The sequence below is a fragment of the Leuresthes tenuis genome, unplaced genomic scaffold (genome assembly GCF_036924035.1).
Source record: "Leuresthes tenuis unplaced genomic scaffold, fLeuTen1.0.hap1 SCAF_6, whole genome shotgun sequence".
In the NCBI taxonomy this organism is placed as follows: Eukaryota; Metazoa; Chordata; class Actinopteri; order Atheriniformes; family Atherinopsidae; genus Leuresthes; species Leuresthes tenuis.
Genome location: NW_027325360.1, coordinates 18,008,220 through 18,025,759, shown reverse-complemented (window position 1 = coordinate 18,025,759; position 17,540 = coordinate 18,008,220). Strand labels below are relative to the sequence as shown.

The window sequence follows — 17,540 nt, the reverse complement described above, 5'->3', positions numbered from 1 at the left end:
AATATCTTTTTTTCAAAGTGGCTTACAGTGGCATTATTGTACGTTTGTTCTAGCACCAATAGCTCCCGTCAGAATCAGTCATCATTAGTGGCATGTTACCATGCAACAGTTAGATTTTTCTTAACATGACAATTATCTCTTTACACCTTGCTACCATTTATTTTGTGGTAAATAGATTTTTGTAATGAATGGTTCTGAATGTCAACTCTGATTTCCATAACAGCTTTAATGAAGTAAGCTTTTACCGTCGTACACATTTTGACTTTTTGCAATGGAAGGGACAGCACATGTGTTGCTAATAACATTATCAATGGCTGCGTTCTGTCTATGGGTTCCTGTAACGCAGTGTGGCCACAAGACCCTATGCACTATGCCAAGACCCTACAACCTACCAAAGAAGGTAAAATTCAGCAGTTATTTTTATTATTTACACTTGCATTTTGCCCACTATTTTTCATGAAAAAGGTTTATTTAAATAATTTAATTTAGATTAAATCTACTTTTGAAATCCTCAGTGTCTACTTTCAATCTATGTGTAAGTGACTAGATCATATTACATGAACACAACCCCTGCTGCCTGTGGACTTAATTCTTAAGTCCACAGGCAGCTTGTACTCAGAGGTACACTTGGACAGGAAGGGTGCAGCAGATGGCAGTTTGCAGTCTACATTGTGACTTCTAGCCACCACCAACTGAATTTGGTTTTAATAGATTAAAACATTAATGAGATATGATGTCACTTTGATTACTCATTAAAAATTCTTCGATGATCCAAGTAATTCATCCTTGTTTGTGAAAATTCAGATTACGATTCAAAAGTTAAATGCATATAGATACCTCAGAATTAGATCCACTGATAATGTTACTGTCCTTGAGGCACAGGTGCAGGGATCTATGGGCTTTGTCTTTGTCCATACTCCACCTCTCCACTACGTTTCAGGAAAACTGGAAAGTTACTTTTTAACAAACTCCCTCAAGTTTTACTTCTCACTTTCAGTTAAGCAAATAAGACACATTAAGGCTCAATTTTTCCATCTTTCGTACCATGCGTACTGTGTGGAGTTTATCATTGTATTTGTATATGCACATGAAATGGATTTTAATAGACTGGAGTGCGGTATATGTTGCTCAAATCTACTAAATGACTGTAAGTGCACTCACTTTAAAATGTATGGAGCTTAATAGTGAAGATTGTTTGCGCACAAAGGGCCATAATCTATGTCTGTGGGGCGAACAGATGAGTGGTGATGCAAGTCTCCTCTGTGGGCTGCAGAGCAGATGCAACTAAAATGCCGTTACTAGAGACAGCCTGGTCCTAAGGCGAAGCTCAAATACCCAAATGCCAGTCCTCCATTCCCACCTCCTCAACCCTTCAGCAAAACTTCCACATTTTAATCCAATACTGTGTATAAAGCTCAGGGAAATGATATTTAGGAGACAATGAGTGCCCTGCAGAGAAAAAGAAGGGAGGGGGGATTAGTGTGTGTCTCTGAAGTGGCTTTGACTCCCTTACTGATGGAGAGTAATTAAAGCAACCTACTGTGCTGTCAATGTAGCTAAAGGGGGATAGTAATGAAACATCACAGCTCATAGAGCTCGGGCCTGCAGCTCAACACTCTGGCCTCGAGTCCTTATTACAGTCACTATGTATGTTGTTTCTAAACTTATTACCTAATTCTTAATATAGACACTTACATGCCAACTTGCTGCTTCTTTCAAATATTAGGATTTGTTTGGCAGTGTAAAAATTTAGAAAGTGGCAGAAGCTGTAGCAGAAGAAATCATTGAGTTGTCTGACATTTTGATCAAATGACACACAAAGGTCTGTGTGCCAACTGCGTGAGTAAAAATGAAGTTATCTCATGTCACTATTTCCTCACAGGCTAATTACACACAAAACTGTTTGAAGTCGGTGACGCATCCTCATCGCCCCATTCTTCTTATCTTTGTTTAAGTTAATCTGGCAAACCCTAAATGTCACTGCTTACATCTTGAGACACGCCAGCATGCTCCGCAGCGTGAATCTTTGTTACAGCATGGAGTAAAATGGATGACTGACTTACACCGAATGTCCAAGTTGAGGTGTCAACCAGCACCTGCACACTATTCTCTGTAGGTTTCCTGGGGTCATGTGAGCAAATTTCTTACTAAATTCCAAAAAAACATGACAGCCATTAGATATCTGCATGACCCTTTATGAGTGTTTTACAGGAAGAATGCTCATAAGTCTAACCTTATACAGGTGCCATCATGTGTCTTTTATTAGCTCAAATTCAAATTCACTGGTTAGCCTCTGGTGGATTTAACGTTTCGAGGAAATTATGGTAATGCCACAGCACTCTGCTGATTCTAACTAATTAAAGAGTCAATTGACTAATTTCCTCCTATTTTCTATAGATAATTGTGTTTTGTAGCAGCATAGAGCGAAGTGGTCAAAGACTGGTAAATAGGCAAAAATCACCGAAAGAATTAGAAGAACCACACTTTTTCATTTAAATCCATGATTTTTCTTCAAATTAATTTGACAATGTTTAACTTAATGTGAATGAATGTCCCGATTCAAAGTTTTGACTTCATGTAAATCTATGCAGGGCCTTTACTGAAACATATTCAGCCATTTTAGTGCTTGTTGTGTTGTTGGCCAATCCCTCAGAAGAAATGTTTGTAATATTCATCAGGATCAAATGCTGATCATGTCTGTACCTTTTTAGTTTTTTTTTTCTATGCTTTTTGAAATGTAAATCGACCGCAATGTATCACGTTTCCTCTATCGCTCTTTGCAATGAATATAGCTGAAAGAGAGAGAGAAATAATGGGACATGTGATTGAATATGAAAACAGCTAATCTGGGTTTTCTCTGACTAGTGTGTCTAATTTTGGACATTGTTTTCCATTTCTTTCATGATCACATTTGTTTGTCGTGTATCATTAATATAGATTAGCCTGAGACTCTCCCCATTGTGTGCCCTCATTTATTGTCACTGAGACCCAGGGTAAAGGTTCAATGCAACATCTGTGAAGACCTGGATCTTATAATTTCCCCAAACCTCATAAAACACATCAAACTTTATTTCCTAAAGGTATCCGCTTTGGGTATATGGATGATAAATTCTATAAGTAAACTTAGCAGGATGTGACACAGTTTGTCTTGCATGTGGTATAAACGTGAAAGAGGGGGTTACATTATGAAAGATGAATGCCGATTTCCAGTCTTTTTCTGTAATGATTGACAGTTGCCTTCTGATCCTGAGCGGCTTCGCTTGGAGACTATTCAGAGCACATTGAAGAAGAGATCACAGACACAGAGAGAAACAGCTGGGATAGAGCTCACTTTGCCCAGACACATGTGCATAATGGATCATATTCATTTCAACTCCCATTGCCCAAGTTAGGAGCTGTAGAGCAAGGGTGGAGGAGTCAACAGATGTTAAATTAAGTATGGAGTGAATACACAATGAGTTATTTAGGGAGGAAAACATGCCCCAAATATGGCAGTATTTTGCACACATATCCCAAATGGTCAAAGGACTCTATCTCAAAGCTTGAACGCCTGCAGTGGTCCTGGAGGGCTGAGGAAATGTGGAGGGTTGATTTAGTGGAGGGCAATTGTGGTGCTTTTTGAATTTTGGATTTCAGCTTTTAGGTCAAACTTTACCTCAGGTCTCACAACCATCTGCTCCAAGTATGCAGGCCAAGGCCACAGGGCAGGATTCAGGCTCTATTGGGTTCAGTGAAGAGGCCTAACAGAGCTTAGTATATCCCTATGATGTGCCCTCTCCATACCCTGTGTTTCAGGTGTTTTCCCTTTTTAGCTGCACCCTCCAGGGAGCCAGCTTTAAAATGGATGATTGCCTGCGACCGTCGCATTAAAAGCATTAATCCCGCTCTTATCAAGCAGGGAATGATGAATTAGGAGCGTCAGCTCTGGGCTCACCTTTGTTGTCATTTGAACAGAATCAAAGCTTTAAATCACAGGGCTGCACCTGGTAATAGGAGGGGGGAGGCATTCTAATACTGTGTGTGACAGAGCCGCACTGCTTCCAGCTGATTTAATAACTCCAGAAGGAGGGGGTGGCACTGGGCTAAATGAAAATTTGAGCAAGGCTTTAAAATATATGATAGCAGGATGAAATGTCAGTTGCCCTCATTTCTCTTTGGTTAGTGTTCTCTTTCCTTGCTGTGTGCTACAAGTCAGCTGAATTTGAGCTGTCATGAACTCATTGTCAGGCCACTTTTGAAAAAGATTCCCAACAATACAGTGCTCTATGTGCTCACTGTATGATACGTGCTTTCCCTGTTAGGTTAAACAGAACTGAACTTCTCTTTGTCAGATTAACCTGATGATGTTTTTGACAAGTTTCTAACCGTAAAGCCCTGTTCTAATCAAGCTCGATTTGCATATAGTCATAGCAATTCCGAGTACACGAACAGAAAACATTTCAATGAGTTGTAATGCTCATAAGGTGTAAAATTTAGTCACTGCACAATGAATGATAGATTGATTTAGTGCTTTTTACTTTATTTTGATACTAGTGTGAAGGAGTACAGCAATTGAACACAACAAAACAAATCATCTCAGGCTTTTTATATGTACATGCTTGAATATTTTAATGAATTTGAATTTTTTATGAGCGTCATTTAAGCAGCTAACCTCTTTTTCCTGTCTATGGAGTGCTGCCTTGTATATATGATTAAAACCAGGCATGGAATTAAGCAACTGCTTTAATGGGAAAAGACAAAGTAACTTTGTTATTTAAATTATTCAACCATGTTCAATTCAGTAAATTCCCACATCAAAGCAACTCATTACGTTTTGCTAATTAGACCTAGAATAATTGACCCTCACTTCAAAATGTAGGAATATAAGAGTAGGTTTCAGTTGTTCATTGAAAAAGGGGTAAACACTGAATGGTCTTTGCATCTGAGGTGGAAACGTGATTTTCCACTTTCTAAATTATTTTATTATTCCCCCTCTCCCTATGTCAATACCCTTCCTATTTTAATTTCTTTTCTGAACACTGACTTCTTTTTTTTAACACCCACAAGGTCTGTAAAGCGCTCAGGTCACTCCATATCCTTCAAGTAGCATGAAGACTACTCTCCTTTGAATCTGTAAATGCTGCAGAAAAAATATGAAAAGACAGTTATGTTGCAGTGAATATTAATGACTCTTTGAGTGCTTGCTCCTTGGTAAACAGAGGGATTGAGTTGACATGTACCCAAAGACATAATTTAAATCTGGGGAGGTCACAGGAAACATTAGCAAATTATCTACCCAATGCCTTCCAAGATCTCCCAGCAGATAATGGAAAAGCCAATCTATTTGGCTGATCGGTATCTTATCGGCATAGGCTGAGAAAAGCTCACAGTAATTTCACTTGATATGATAGAAGATTTGCCTTCACTTTGAGATTAGCTTTGCCTCAGGGGTCTGTGCTATAATTGTAAGCCTCTAACAAGGTGAAACATTTGTGGAGTTCACAACCATATTTTTCATGAAACTGAAAGACGACACTGAGTGTGATGTCTATGAAGGGATATTATATACAGATACATTTGGAGGCTTCGTAAAATATAAACAGAATGCAGTGATTTACACATCTCTTCAATCAATATCCTGTTTATTCTAGAATACAAAAAAAATCAAATGTTGAAAGTGAGACTGTTTGAGGAGAAATATTGTCTTGAATTCAATGACAGCAATACTTCGGACAGGGAAACAAAAGGCTGAAAAAGTAAGTGGTACTAAGAAGAAAGCTGGAAGAACATGTTGCAACTAATTAGATTAACAGGTCAATAACATGATTGGACATAACAAGAACAAATTAGAGGGGCTGAATCTGTCAAGTGAAAATGTGCAAAGGCTCAGCAATCTGCAAAAACTAGGTTTATAAAGTCTGGAGCAATTTCACAATAATGTTCCTCAAATGTTCCTGTAAAATTGTAAAGACTTTGAGTGTTCCATCATCCTCAGTACATAAGGTCAAACGAGTCAGAGAATCTCTGTACAAAAGGGACAGGCCAAAAATCAATATTGGATGTCTGTGGTCTTCAGGCAGCACTGCACTAAAAACTTGCGCGATGCTTCCAGAAATCATTGTCTGCGAACACATTTCACCCTATTAGGGACGTAGCTTCATCTTGCTCTTCGTTCGCCATGTTTCTCGAATGCCTGAGTTTTGTTGTTGTTGGTGGTGAAGACGTGATCCGGAAGTTGCTCTATTAGCAATAGTTGAAATAGGTACAGCACTACCTATCGTACTGCGGTATTGCATGCTTTGTGCCAGTGATTCGATTCATTCACCGCCATATATCAAAGGATAATTACCCTTGGTCAGATAAGGAGCATAACCCAACTATAGCTATAATCGAGTTAATCTCACCATGTAAACCCACTGTGTGTCACGGTTAGGTGACTAGTTGCCTAAAGGACACTGGGAGGATTGAAGGAACACAATTTATTAATTGATGAAGTATGAGCTGAATCCGCAAGAGCGTGGAACTCTGTGGAAGGAGGAAGAAGATTAGAGGGATTTTACAGTTTGGTGATTTGTCCGAAGTGGTTGGTTTGTCCTTACTTATTTTCCAGAGGGAATCCAAGATGGAGGGGAGGGTGCTGGCTGTGGTGCGAGCAGGCAGGTAAGTGGAAGAGGCTGATGAGAGGGATCCAACCATGGATGGCAATACAGGCATGAGGAAACAAGGACACGGAGCTAGGACGAGGGAGACGAGCACTGGGAAAAAAACGAGGCAAGGTAAGAGCTTGGGGAAAAACTCGCAATGAGGAAAACCACTGGAGTCGGCCAAATTACCACAAAGGTAGTCAGACAATCTGGCGAAGACTGGTTGCTCCTGCACCTCCTATAACAGTGTCCTGATGAGGGCAGATGAGAAGCAGGTGTGTCGGCAGGAGCAATCCAGACTCTGCCCAGGGCTCCCGGGAAATCTGCTCAGCCCCACCTAGGACTCAGAAACCAAAGCAACAACACAGCCAAGCATGATCGTGACATACATAAAACAATACAATGACTGTACAGCCATGGGGTCAGCTGCTCATGTTATGTAGCTACAACTATATGATATGATAAAGTATGAATAAATACAAATCAAAATAAGAGTTATTTATTCATTTATGTATTCATTTATATATCTATTTATTTAATTACTTTTTGCTAGTTTTGAATGTATTTGATTATGAAAATAATAAACACTTTTAGTGTAAAATTGGTTAACCAAGTAAATACTGTTAACCAAGACAATTTCTTTATTATTATTCCTTTTTAATTTGAGATAAGCTGCAATATGTTAACTGTCCAATTTGTTGTTTTGTAGAAACAATTTTTAGAAATTAAAAATTCAACAAATAATTCATTCATCTAAATAACTAACAGCTACAATGCCATGTCAAAGATGTTAAAAAATATAGAAATGACTCATTTAAATGAGCAGAATGCAGTAGTAGTAACGTGGTAAAAGCTAGCATTTTTCTTAATTTAAGCTACAGCCCCGCTTTCACTTTTCAATTATCTGTTGGTGAATAATGTGAACATTTATGGCAAGACAACATGTTTCTATGGAAAATTTTGAAATCTAGACACTGCCACTTCTCATTCAGTGGGGTCAGTGAAATATCCTCATGTGATGTAAAAGATTATGTTTTTCTCAAACTGATTACATCTGTGCTGTTACAACAGTGCTGCTAAACCCTCCTGATTATAACACTGACTTTTGTATATTACCTCACTATCGTACATGCTTCATTTCCGTTTCTGTCACTGTTATTGGCATGTCTGAATGAATCCATGCAAAACACTCTGTCATGTACAGCGGGAGCCACATTTATCACACCCGACGGTTTTCATACATTGAGCTCTAATAGAGACACACATACACCAATGAACACAGAGAGGGAGAGTTCTTGGTTTCAATGTCTTTCTCAGCACTTCAGCTTAAGCACTGAAGAAGATGGGGATCAAACCACCAACCTTCTGTTTAGTTAAGGACTGAGTTAAGGACCGAGTTGATCCTGAACCACAGTGGCCCTAATAACTTTGCCGTCCTGACAACTTATTCTCTGCTGAGCAGAAGGTGCTTTAAGCTTGATGCTGATAGTATCTTGTGAAGACAACATAGCGGTTGTTTTCTTTGTGGTGAAACTAGCCCTGAACATCTGGATACACTAAATGAATCCACCAGAAGGTGGCAAAGTGCTTCAGTACTGATAATAGCGAATGGTGCTGTTCAACCCAAATGTGTTCGTGAAAACAATTGGCTCTTCATAATAGTGCAATTACAAATGACTATTTAATGCTATCAAACTATGAGAGACTGAGTTTGCGTTTGAGATTTTGTATTCAAAACCACAAACGCAAACTGTATTGTGGTGCAAAAGTTAATCACCGGTATCAATAGGCTTCATCCTCTAGACACCATGAATTATTTTACAAAAATTCATCACAAGTGATTCAACAGATGTTAAAGCTGATAATGTTTCAATGTGAATCAAAATAATGGAGAGATGGATGGACAGAAAGACATACCAAAGTTTTCAATGTAAAACAGATGGGAGGTGAAATAAATGGATGGATAGATCGTTGCATAAGGAAAGAATTAGTCTTTGATTTAATGACAGTGTTCCCTTATCTGTGGCCAAATAACATAGCAATCCGTCTAAATTATGCTTAATTGCTATTATGGGATCTTTCATGGTCACACATATTTTCACTTGCTGTTGGTGAAGCAGTTGTCTGTGACCTTAAACATACTGTAATGAGCCATCAGTGAACTTGAAGCCATCTGTTGCACATCTGTATGTTGAGAATCCATGTCTAAGAGAAGAGTACCAGAGCAAAAGAGAAAGAAAGGCAGAGACAGACCCTGACGAATTTTGCCCCAATCTTCTGTCTATCCGGTCAGATTTGATCAGGCTGGTTTGTGCTCCCCATTGCTCTGTCCTCTAAGGTTTTCTTTCAGTTAAGACCAGCTGAGCTACCTTCAGACACTGTGGTCCACCTTGACGAAAATGAGCTGTGACAGCTGTGGCTATAAGATGGAAACAGATCTGTGGCCTTTGGAATTCCACAACTCTCTGGGGCCAAATCGACTGTCCTTTACAATGATCGATCCAAGACTATTGATTGCTCCACCGATTTAATTCGCTTTCTGTTGTGTGATTAGTAATGATTTACACAGCCTTTTTTTACTCCATGCAAAGCCTTAAACAAGCTTTTTTTTAATAAATATCTGCTATTTTTTTTCTGTTACTCTTTCATGTAAGAACCTTAAAAAAGTGTGGGTTATGACCCCTCTCACCAGAGTCAAACAAAATGTTCCCTTTGCTGATCAGTGGGAACTGGAGGAGCTTGGTTGCATCTCAACACAGCAAATCCAGTGGTTGAGGTCACCAACACCCGACGCACTTTCACTAGCATGCAAGGAGGCCGGTTTAACCTACATTTCCTTGAAACTAGCAACTAGACATAACTACAGTAGTCTGATGTTAGTGATTGATTACTTTTCTCTTCAAATTTTTGTTCATCGAATCATTTACGTGAAATTAAATGTAATAATAAAATCAGCTGTCAGTGGTTGGCTACAAAGCTTTTTGTTATCAATCATAAGTATTGCAACTGGTAATACATTATAATGAAACATGCTGTCTAGCATTTTCCAAATCTTTGATAAAACCTTGATTAAACAGAAAACCGATAAAGCTGCCAGTATTATGATTTGGACATTGACTATTGACTATATTATGTTTACATAAACAAGTCTAAATGCCTCAGTAAAATATTTCGTAATAACATATCCAGCAGAACCACACGAGCATCCTTAAGGAGTTGCTTTGTTTCTCAATGAATCCCCTGTTAAAAACAAGTCCAATATCATCTAACTTTCAGCTAAAATACAGTATGATGCTTGCAGACGACTGTATAAATTTTGTCCACCTAACAAAAATACAAGAAAGAAATGTTTTAATCTGCTCCTAAAAGAAAATATTAAACTGTATGTGTGGCAAACCTATGATGTCAAAAAGTACCTTATTTAAACTTGAGTGGGTTGACATTTCTAAAATAAATGCAGGAGCTGAGAGTATCAAGAGCGTACATACAGAAATAGCCTACATTTCATAGACCAACCCTTCATGCCATGCTCTCTACTCAGTGCAACCTCCTCCCACTATGCAGTGCAGAGAGAGCTCTGAGGTCACAGCTGCAGCATGCGGGGGACGTGAGGGCAGGCCGGATGGAAACCTGGGGCTGAGAGGAGAGGTTTTGTTGAAGTGATGACTTAGAGCCACTCTCCTGCTATCAGTATGAAGAGCCAGCAGTGTTTTTTTTTTTTTCATCAAAGAGGCCTCATAAGCATAAGACCCCTGTTATGACCCAGTGACTCCTGCTGCAGGTGCTTGTTTTCTCAACTTGCATTAAGTCCCTGAAATTGAACTTTGTAAAGAAGTCACACATTCCTTGAGAGATTGGTTTAATGAAGGGAAGATGATATTGATAATTTCTCCACAGTCTAATTTTTACTGTATGGTTCAGCTTGGCTCTATTCACTTCTTTGTTTTTCACTGCAGTGAGCCGCCCTCATTGTAGGTGGAATTATGTGATCGTCGTAGTGGTGCCATGTGAAACTGCAGGTACGAAGACAAATTGTGCAAAGTAGACTTTGTGCTGTGGAAGCCTGTGACCAGCTTTAAGCACACAACTGTCTCGTCCAGATGTTTCAGGAAGAAGTGTCTGGAAATATACACACGAGAGATTGGCTGGCAGTGTATCTTTCCTGCTCCAGCCAACACAGCACAAAGCAGACGGACACTCCTTTACCAGCACATGTCCTTGCCTTCTGACCAGTCAGTGGTCTGCACTGTTTTCACCTCACCTTTTAGTATCACCGGAGCTCACTTGGAACCTTGACCAACACAACAAAACCAGGACCATGTACATCCCTGTGCTTAATCCCACCCCTGCCTGCTCCTGCTGGATTTCTGAACATTACCATCTGCTCCTGCACATTCTGATTATTCACATGATACGGCCATTGATTTAGCTCCTTCTCCCATCTTTTATTTAACATGTTAAACATGTTTGCAATGGAGAAAACCGTCCAGTGTTGAAGTCTAAAGTCCTGCTTTAATCTTCTCCTTATCTCCATTTTTTTTTACTATATCACAATGATTAGAGCTAGCTAAGTACTGTCCCAGTGGGACCTGGAATTTATATTTTGTGCATCCACAGTAATCTTCAAACTGCCCGGCAACCAGTCTCGGGCCCAACTTGGCTAATGCTGTTATGAAGCTTTGTTAAGGTGAAAGGTCAGGTTTACCTGTCATCTGTAGTTTGAAATAGGGAGACTAGATGCTTATTAACAGGGTTAATCTCACACCTTACCATTTCTTTTTCCTGTAAAAGACTCGCCATGGACAGGGGGTCTGGTTGTCTGAGGTTATTAAAGCTCTACTCAGTATCTGGGCAGAGGATCATGAACAAAGCCAGATGTGACTGTGTTTTACTTGGCAGAAAGAGTGCTGGATGTAGATTTGGTTGGTGAAGCTTTTTGTAAATTGATCAGTGAACCTCCTTTATTCAGCCACTCTTTGGTTTCAGTTTATGCAATATATATATACATTGGTGACGAGTCCCACATCATTTGCAAAGAATTTGATGGACGAACAAAACAGAAATCTAAACTGACATACGTTGTTGTGAAAGTCGTATTGGGTGTAAAAAAATACACAAACTGCACCCATCTGCATAGGTAAATAGGTCAAATAAATGTAATTTCAGACCATGAGACTCTGCTGATTGTCAGCCTTGCCTAATATTTAGCAACAAAAAATTACACTAAGCTGATTAACTACATTGACCTGAAAAGCTGGTTGACCTTCTTTGACAGGGCTTGTAACTTGTCATATTTCTTGTAATAATATCACCAACACAGTTTATGAAAACTACTGGTATGTAAGAGTCAGATTTCCATACCCGGCGCTCCTGATGAGAAAGGAGGAAAGGCACGTAACCTCTTCAGTGTAAATGTGAATGTTTGCCTCAAGTCATTTGCTTGCCAGCAGACATGAAGACTCGGGGGAAATGAGGTGTGACACACGGCCCACACACGGCAGGTTGTGGTACTTGCTGCTTTGATGATTCGCTGGGCTCATGGGTCTCCAGGTGAAATGCAACTCCTTGTCCCAGACGTTGACTGTAAATAAGCTGCTGTTGTCTACACCACACTAGTAGGGGTTTGACTTTGCCTTCACCTCTTTTAATGTTTCCACCATACAAGTTATTTGCTGTCTTCTTGAGGTATTTTTCCAATTTGTTGCATTGCAAAGCACCAGCTCAGTAGATTTGTATCCTTGTTTTTGTGCACTCTGGACTGTCTGCATGGAACAGTGGGGGAAGATCAGCTATGATTATTTAGAGACAGCTGATAATTGATAACAATATTTGAGTGTCTGCAGCCGCCAGGTAGATTACAAGTTCTTTCTGGCAACCACCTTTACGATAACCCTCCAGCGGGCTTGATGAAGAGATAAAAACAAGAGGAGCCATTATCATGATATCCTGTTCTTAAAATCAGCTGAGCGCAATAGTTGGGAACAACAAACTTCTTTGACATGAAAGGAGCGTGTGTTTGCACGTTCCCAAAAATCAAAGGCTATGTATGCTGCTTTTCTGTGTCTTGGTATGTGAGTTCAGGTGCGGTGACATTGATTGTAAAACCAATTTGTTTTCAGTCAGAAAGAACATCTTGTGCAAAGATTCCTGTGTTTTCAGAGCAGGCCTTGATTATTCTCGTATCCCTGCCTTCAAAGTGTGCGTCAATACAGCCTCACTCACAGGTGCCAAAAGTACAAGGCCTCCAAATATACACTGTCAGATTTCCTCTTTCTGTCAATTTATTCCTCTGTCTTTACACTTTGTTTGCCATCAAAAAGCATCAAACTGTGCCTGTGTGTTTTTTCAACATTGGGTGCACACAAACACACGATGTCTTGTGATGGCCTGATTAATTTCTGTCAGACTTACAGCTACCGATGGCTTCAGTGAGAAAGCAGATGTAGAATTCTGTTAAAGGCAAGGGAGACCAGATGTATGTGTGCGTTCATTTTATCTCTTTTTTTTTTTTATTGTCAAGTCAATACATTCCCATTCCCAACTCATCATATACTGTAGCTTGGTGGATAGCCCTTCTAATCTTTTTTCAGCACATTGGCTCTATCAATCCTGTCTGATGCACAAAAACTGCTTCACATCTGCATATCGCATAAGACTTAAGGTAAACATTATTCTTCAGTGCTGGTTTATCAACAACTTAAATTGGTTTTGTAATGAGGCCAGAGGGGAGGATTGAGAAATACACAAGACTCCCAAAGAGATAACTTGTGTTGGACTCCAACCTTGACTATCTCTTTTTCACTTCTATTTTTACCCTAATTTCCATTTTGATCTCTACCCTTTATTCTAGCTTCCTTTGCTGAACTACTGTGCTTCTTTTTATGCATTAAAAGTACACCGTTGAGCTTAAAAAAGCACCTGGTTAAGGGTAGCCAATAAAAGTACTTGGTTAGGTTTAGGAAAACATCATAGTTTAGCGTAGTATTAAAAAGGCCACACAATAACAATAACAACGATAACATAAATTTTGTTGAAGAAAGCTTTGCTGGCATCTTTTTGCACTGCCATGATGACATATCCTGCAACTGCTTTGTCAATAACTACGGAAACCCAGTGCATGCTAAAATGTGGCATCCTCTGCGTTGAAAACTGACACAGTGGGCTTCTGATCAAGTATCAGAATGTAACCAGTTGGGAGTGAAGTGGGAGTGAGTTAGTGGAAGTAATTAGTGTTTTACTTGAGGTAAGAAGTGGTCAGCGTAGTCTAAGGTTGGAGAATGGACAGCAGAAGAGTGAATTCTTGCCAACGTTAAACAGCTCTACATTCAGAAATGTATTAGCGGTTCAAGCAAACATTTGGCTGTATAAAAATGATAGGATCACGTCTTCTTTTTTAATAAATTAGATCTATGAGCATCAATCCAGAGACCTAGATTCTTATGCAGACCCAGCCAAAGATTTCACATTCAGGAGCAGTTTATGGGTTTCTCATTCTAAAATCCACATGAGCTTAATTAGAATAAAGTAAGGTGTCAGTTGTTATTTCTGCCAACACAATTTACTGTCAGCAACTAGAAAGGAGTGAGGCTTTTGCTGCCACTGTCAATTTTTTCTTATTTTTTAATGATCAGCAAATGTTTTTTGGTCATATATTTGCCACCATCATCAGCTGCAATGGCAAGCTCGACAGGAGTGCATTAACACTTAGGGAGCGGCTTGGTGAACAATCAGTTGTCTCTAAAAAGAACCCTTTTACGTCCTGTCCGGATAGAGTAGTGCTGCTTCCTGTCTCCACCCACACTTTTCTCCTTCTTATTGGCTTTTCCTCTCCTTTGCTGGTGGTGGTCGGGTGTCCTCTCGCCTCTCCTCCCCAGAGGGCCCTCTTCCTTATTCACTTCCCCCTTATCTGACACATCAAAGGATCTCATTACGAGCTGTGACAGAGCCCCACCCTGAGCCAACCTGTTCCTACCATCACATTTAAATAGCATCACATTGTATTCATAATAGGTAATGTCATGCACCGTGGTCTCTGATGTCTCACAGATACCCATTTCCTTTCCTTTCTGTCATCCCTCTTTCAACCACACATGCCCGACAGACACCCCTCTATAAAATTCTCTTTTATTTATAGCTTGTTTGCTTTTTATAAGGCAGCTGTGTAGACCAAAGTTGCGCGTCTTGTTTGATGTGTGTATCTCTCATCTGTGATTACTAAGTGAATCTTTAAAAAAAGGAAAGGCTGTTAAATGAAACGACTGAAGTGGAGCCTTCTTAGTGAAGATTATTCTGCATGCATTTTATTTGCCTCCTCTCGATTGACAGCACATAATTTGTGTCTGAGATCCAACGCTCCACTGCAACACACAAAAGGGCCTGATACGACCATCCAGCTTGGAGCGTCAGAATCCCAGACCCTACCTGTTAGCTCAGGAGTCCCCGAGCTGCAGCCAAGGCCATAATTAACAGGAGTGGGGTCCCACTCCTGCTGCCCTCATTTACCCCTTAATTTATTTACTAAACAGAGCAGAGCCACACTGACAGGCTGTTAAAGAACAGAGCGGTGCTCCCCTCATGTGTCGTAAATAGTCTCCGTGGAAGACTTTGCCGGGGGCCTCTGCGCACAGCCAGAAATTAATCTGATTGGAACAGCGGATGAGGAGCATCTGTGAGCTGCATTTATCATGACCACTGTGAAAACAATAGTATTCAGCAGGTATAATGGATCTTTAACTTTTTGCTCGCTAGTTTGACAGATTTCATTCAGTCTCTGCCCACTTAGAGTCAATTAAAGCAGTATAAAGCCTAACCCAGATGCTCTCGCTTCACGGCCCCAGCTATGGTCTACTCTATCCATGTTCGAAAGGGCACATGCACTGTTCAGGCAGAGAAAGCGCAACTGCAAGGGCAAATTCTCGATCTCTCCCAGACATTTATCTGACGCTTGAGAGTAATAAATGAAGGTTGCAGCATTTTTGGATGGTGATGCTGGAGTTTTATTTCACAGGATGTTTTGCTTTTCCCACAGAGGATTTATTTTGGCAGGGCTGTTACTCAGAAGTGCTGCTCTTTCTTCCCTCCTCTCTTCCTCTTCATCTATCTCTGTCCTCTCTTCATCTCCATCCTTTATTTCTCTCTGAGGCGCTGTCTCTTTCTTACAGCCTCCCCTTCATTTGATAAACTTTTGAGATTTTGTATAACAAAGCACACACGAAACAGCATCCAAGAGAAGAAAAAAAGGGACAATCGCTCTGTCAAGGTGCTTTGAAGAGCAGAGCGCTGCAGCAGCAGATTAATGTCCTCATAAAGCAAGGAAGCTGATTTTGATGGAGGACTTTATAGATTTTGTAGGTGGTCCACCTCCTTTGGGTGATATTTCTTTTCTCTTTTGTTCAACATACTTGAAGCAAAAGAGAGAAAGAGTGGAGAGATGTTCGAGTAGGAGCAAGCATGAGAGCTTAAGATGACACACAATAACTAGATCAGTAATGCAGTTGGTTGTGCATATTTGGTCACTGTCTTGTAGGAAAAAGTTATCCTGTCTCAATGATTATTACCTCTGAGAAACAATAGTCAGCTTCATCTTTAGCTTTGACTCTTAAAACCCTCAATCACACAGTTTTCAAACATCTAAAAGCTGCCACTGATACAGCACAATTAAGAGGCAGTTGTCAAAAAATGACTGGCCCCTGACAAGCAATGAATCAATAGTTACTATGGAAATGGAGTCAAAAAGGAAACAGCCGTGGCAATTGATGTGAGCAGGTAATGAAATGATCATACCTCACAGTTACAACGGTTGTCAGGGAGTCATTGACCTTGATTCCTCCCAGACTTCTTTTCTGCTCTCTGCTCTGGGTTGATAGGAGCAAACGAGAATGTGCTGGTTCAAAAGATCTGCCATGAAAGATTTAAAAAAATTTTTTGCCTGCCAGCACATTTAGAATTTGCCGCAAATTATAAATTTTAGAATTGTGCCGATGACATGCCATATCTATGTTATGTTTGATGGTGACATGTTAAAGTGAGGGCGCATCCTCTGCCAGTGAGTAAAGTTTACCGGAGTGATAAATCAGATGATGTTTGCTTTGTATAAAATCAAAAGCAAACAGCAACCCTTCCCAAACATTGACCGTATGTGACTGCATATTTGCCTGGAAGGCAAATGGAGAGTCTGTGGAATACAAAAGCCATATGCAATATATCTTCCCTTTTTTGTCGAGACCTTTTGACGAAATTCAATTTGATGGTCCAAAAAAAGAAGTAAAAAGAGAGGCTTGACGGAGGAGAGTTAAGCCTGAACCACACAAGCCAGGGTAAGGAGACCTCCCTCTGGGCCTGGCAGCCCAATCCAGTTTATTGATTTTCTGTCCTCTCCTTCAATATGTGGAATGCACCAAACTCAATAGATTATGACAAACGTGCCCGCCAGAGACCACCGATCCTCTAATTGATCTTGATGGAGTACAGCTGAGGATCAAAGGTTGGGCAAATTTGGTGACCTAGCAGGTTTCCCTCACTCCTCCTGTAGACACTCTTTAAAGTCTATAAAACAGACTAGGGCCTTGATGAAAAAGGGTGTCTCCCCTACTTCTATCAAGCCGTCTCTCCTGTCTTGTCTTCTCTGTGGCCATGGACAGCTAGACTTTCACTGCACTGCTGAGCACAATGGAGTCAGTGCTTTACAATAACAACCTCCTGCCAAAAGCACAAAAAAACAAGGCAAGAGAAAAGCTCAGTGCTCTATTTTGATGAAAGTAACAAGCACAGCTTGTTGTAAATAGGCTTTCTGAAGCCTGAGGCAGCTTTTCTCCCCAGGGGACATGCTTTCTGCATCTCTCCCAGGGTTGCTGTCGCCAAAGGGTTCTCTCTGTAAGGGAAAAGGAGGCACAAACATGAAGTTGCTTCAGCTCTTCT

General features: G+C 40.2%; 1 protein-coding gene across 3 annotated transcripts in view; it reads right to left on the bottom strand.

Annotated features, from left to right (window-relative positions):
- Positions 1 to 616: 616 nt before the first annotated feature.
- git2a (G protein-coupled receptor kinase interacting ArfGAP 2a) overlaps positions 617 to 17,540 on the bottom strand; it is a 125,241-nt gene continuing 108,317 nt past the window's right edge. For all 3 annotated transcript variants that reach the window (XM_072387976.1, XM_072387977.1, XM_072387979.1), the window contains one exon: positions 617 to 626. The gene's annotated coding sequence lies outside the window, so the exon portion shown is untranslated. The remainder of the gene's footprint in view (positions 627 to 17,540) is intronic.